We start from the raw sequence: 4,769 nt of genomic DNA on the forward strand, positions 1-4,769 counted from the left end.
GGGGCTGGCGCCGGGTCGGTCCCTCACGGCCCCGCGCTCAGTGAGGGGTGGCGGGAAACGGCGCTAGGCACAGTGAGGGGACGTGAGGGGAGACGGCGCTGGGTCCCTCGTGGCCCAGTGAGGGGACGTGAGGGGGATAAGGAGGGGAGATGGCGCTGGGCACAGTGAAGGAACGTGAGGGGAGAGATAGTGCTGGGTCTCTCATGACCCATTGAGGGGACATGAAGGAGATAAGGGGAGATGGCACTGGGCCTGCTATGACCCAGTGAGGGGACGTGAGGGGGAAAACGAGGGGAGATGGCACTGGGCAGAGTGAGGGCGCATGGTGCAGCGTCCCTCATGACCCAGTGAGGGGATGTGAGGAGAGATGGCCCTGGGTCCCTCATGGCCCAGTGAGGGTACCTGAGGAGGATAACGAGGGGAGATGGCCCTGGGTCCATCGTGGCCAGTGAGGGGACATGAGAGGAGACGGCGCTGGGCACAGTGAGGGGACACGTGTGGGATATGAGGGGAGATGGTGTTTGACAGTGAAGGGACATGAGGGGATTGTGAGGGAACATGAGGAGAATGTGAGGGGAGATGGCACTGGGCCTCTCACAGCCCTGGGCTCAGTGAGGGGAGATGGCATTGGGCATAGCAAGGGGACATGAGGGGAGATGAGAGGAGATGGTGCCGAGTCCCTCATCACCCAGTGAGGGGACGAGGGGAGATGGCGCCACGTCCCTCATGCCCCAGCGAGGGGACTGTTGGCATAGTGAGGGGATATGAGGGGAGATGGCACGGGGTCCCACGCAGCCCCAGGCTCAGTGAGGGGACGTGGGGGGAGATGACATTTGGGACTCTCATGACCCAGTGAGGGGAGATGGCATGGGGTCCTTCTCAGCCCCCCGATGACAGCATTGGGTACCTGCTAAGAGGACACACGTTGGGGTCAGCAGCCCCCAGTTTGGGGACACCAGGTGAGGTGGCTACCAGACATTCAGCCCTCCTAGCCAGGGCCCAGCCTGCAGCTTCGCTGACCAGCCTCACAGGAAAGAGAAATATTCATTAGTGTCAGGGAAAAAATGGGGGGGTCTGCATGGCACCCCACCACCTTGGGCTTCAGCAGTGCTTCCTCTGGTCCTGCTCCAGCAACCTGAAATGGGAGAGCCGTTTCTCTGCCAAGGTTCATATGCTGGGTGGCATGGCACCTTGGAACTGAAAATGGGCCAGATGAGTGTTGCTCGAGCCCAAACCTCCATCGGTGGGAAAAGCTCCTAAAAAACGCAAACACAAGCCCTGCTTGCCATCACAGGAGAGCTAGGTGTTGATGCAAAGGCATAATGGAGGGGTGGGGTTAAAGAAATAAAAGATAAAATTAATAACAAACCCTCCTCCTGAGATTCAGGCGAAAGGCTCTGATGCTGGGGCTGTGACCCAGGGCTGGCTTATTGCCCTTGTGACATTTCAACCCTGATAACTGGAAATGGAACTGAAAGTAAAAGCAATTAAAAAAAGAAAAGCCATCAGCTCTCAGGAGCGCGTTCCCTGTGCCATTCCCACACCTTCCTCTGTAAATAACCTGCTGGCAGGGGAAGGAGGGGCTGAGCAAGGACTTGGATGGAGAAAAGACGCCAGGCCAAGCCTGCTCTTCCCTGCAGTTGCGGAACAGCCCGGGCCCAGCCAGTTGAACAGCTTTGGAAACTCATTAGTGCTCGGGTTAAAACTGAGCCAAACCATAGAACTCTGCTTTTCTCAGCTCCCCACCAGCCACTGGAGAAGCAGAAGTGTTGCTTTGAGTTCCCAAGGAGGATCAGAGCTTGATCAGAGCACCTGGGGAAGAAGGTAAACCTCTCTACTGGGGGGGGTAATTAGAGCTGGGGGGAGATTAGAGGGAAACGACCCCACTAAAAATGCACACACGAATACAACTGAGCATGAAACATTCAAGCCTGATCTCTTAACAAGTCACTACAGAGACCAGTAAGCTAAAGTCAGCCTCTTTTAAAGAAGCCCAGCAGATCCAATGCACCATTGGATATTTTTTTTTTTTTAAACTGGTGAATTTCAGGATTTAGAAGCGTGGTCAGGGTATAAACAAGCTGTACAGCACCAGCCAGCAGGTAAGTGCATCCGTTTGCATTCTTCATTGCTCTGGAGGCACCAGCTGCAGTGTATACGCCTGTATAATCCCATGGTACAGCAGACTTCCTGGTCTCCTGTAGTTTTCCTGGATGTTTTGAATGCCCCAAGTAAACTCCAAGTAAAATGAGTTGGTTATAATCCCTTAAAGCACCCATCACACAAATTATGGATTTACATGGAAAATTCCCTGCTCCCAGCATTTCAAGACAGCTCCCATTCTCCCTGGACAAGCTCAGGAGACACCACCCAGTTCCTGCCACACGCTGGTCTGCTTCTTACCCTCTTCCCAAGAGATTTTTAACTCTTTGGCCAGTATTTACAGCCCAAAGTCAGCACAAAGAACATTACCCACAAAGAGAGGAGCCATCAGGTGCTTGTCACAAATGGATAGCGAGGAAGGACAAACTGAGTCACTGAGGTGCATCTCATTTCCTGCAGCAAAATGTGTTAAGTGCAAGATACTGTCTTCCTAAGATATGTACCTTACTACACAGCGCAGCTGTAAGGCACTCCAATAATGTTGCCAGTGATCCAGAAGGAAATTAAAGAGGCTCAAGAAAGATTTCAGGAGGTAGCAGTAGAGATTTAGGCAGGAAAACCTTTGGTATTAGGAAAAAACAAGAAAGAAGCCGCATGCTTGTCGGGGTAAGCCCTGTATCTCACAACCAACCTGCAGCTCTGTGAACACACCTCCATTTCCACAACCAGGCACAAGTGTTTTGATTTTAAAACACTTCCCATTTTTATTTATTAGCAAAGGGACTAGGAACTACACACCCCTCTGGCAGCTGCTGTTGTGAGGGATTTCAACAACAAACCACTTGCATCCTTGTCTGCATGACTCAACGTTGTTATTGGCAATCATGACAGCACCTTGTAATTAGTAAGCTTGGTTGTCAGAGACAATTATGTCATAGGGGAGCAATTGTGCTTCCAAGAGGGTCCTTCACCCCCAGCGTACCCCCAGGGAAAGAAGAGGTAGAGCAGATAACCAATGTAAGGCCAGCATAAATCGAAAGCCAGGCTGGCCTGCAGGGTTTCCCAAATCCCATTCTGGTGACAAACCTGCCCAAAATGTGGTTCACTTGGCAGAGCAACACCAGGCATGTGCTAGAACCACGAGATTGCAGAGAAGCAAGGCAGTGGACTTCACTGAGCGGAATTTATGAGTGATGGCTCAGTCACGTTTCTTCTGTTGACCATTCTCTGAACTATTCTGGTGCAGGAAGCCGCATGATGCAACGCTCACCTCTCTGCATCCAGCTCCTGCTCTTAATGCAGCCTCTGCACCCATGTGACTACTCAAAAACCCTTCAGTTATCATTTTTAAATCTAGACCACTGGGGGCTGGGGAGTCCCTTTTCCTAAATCTTGTAGGGGCTCCTAAAGCACCCATACAAGGTAACCACAGAAGGCACAGCACCTTACAGCAAGCTTTACATTTATTACATAGGGTCTGACCCTCTCTTGGCCATATAAGGGGCTGCAGATTTTTAAGTGCTAATGCCCCAGATGTCAGACAAAACGGGGACGATCCCAAACGTGAACACAGCTATAACAGTATACTTAATTTGCACTTGTATACAGTACCAAAAAGAAAACCATAAAGCAAAACGGACAAGACCCAAGTGCTCAAATCAGAAACACCATTTAGTCCTTAAGCCATCTCCCAGCAGAAGGAATCACAACCAGTATTTCGGTCAATGTACAAACAGGGCTGTAGCAGCCCACAGATTAGAACCTTCCCCCTTTCTACCCCAAGACCTGAATTCAAAACGTAGTTTTGCCCTTCTAATTAATGCCTGCCTTAATGACATAACTTGGTGACACCAGCATCACACATAGAGCTCTGAACACAAGGAGGAAGCCACTGCCCAAGCATTGCTTTGTCACAGTAACTGATTCATAACCCTTCGCGTTTTTGAGCGTGTCTGCTCACCTGGTACTAACACCGACTGCTCTCGGATAGTTGAGATTTAAAATGGTCAAAACCTCTGCTTGTCTCGAGGAAAAGTGCATCCGTTTTTCAAGATCTGGAAAAGTAATTACGGCCCCATGAGACAAATGCTGCCGCTTAGGGTTAGCTGACTGCACCACAAGTTTCAGAGGAGGAAGAATCTCTACTCCCCCTTTCCACAACCTGTTCTATTACATGACACTAAGAGACTAGGACTTTAAAAAAATAAAAGGTGTTATTTCTAACTAAAACTGTCATGAGCTTTCCGGAGATAAAATTGCAAATTTTTTTGATGTCCCAAGAGATTAGCTTCCAGCTCCAGAAAAATTAATCCAACTGTTTCTAAACCTGCCTGGAAATGAGGTGTTTACATAGGAGACGTGAGGAGTGCCGCATTCATTTTTCCAGCGGACAGCGCTGTGGCCACGTGCTCCGTTTTGTGCTGTACTCCTAATGCTCTCCCACTTCCAAGTCTTGCCTGAAGGACTCGACAGCCCATCCCCACAGAAGGGGAATACACAAATTTCTCATGCCTGTTTTAAAGCCCTGCTAACTGTAATCATTTAGCCTACTAGTTAATGTTGAAAATGGCAACATTTATGTTAAGGAATTGGCTTTGGAAAAAAAGCCAGAGAAGGATTTGAGTGCAAAGATGCTGACCTCAGAAATACAGACAGACCAATCAAGC

This window comes from Falco naumanni, chromosome 3 (assembly GCF_017639655.2).
Source record: "Falco naumanni isolate bFalNau1 chromosome 3, bFalNau1.pat, whole genome shotgun sequence".
Taxonomy (NCBI): Eukaryota; Metazoa; Chordata; class Aves; order Falconiformes; family Falconidae; genus Falco; species Falco naumanni.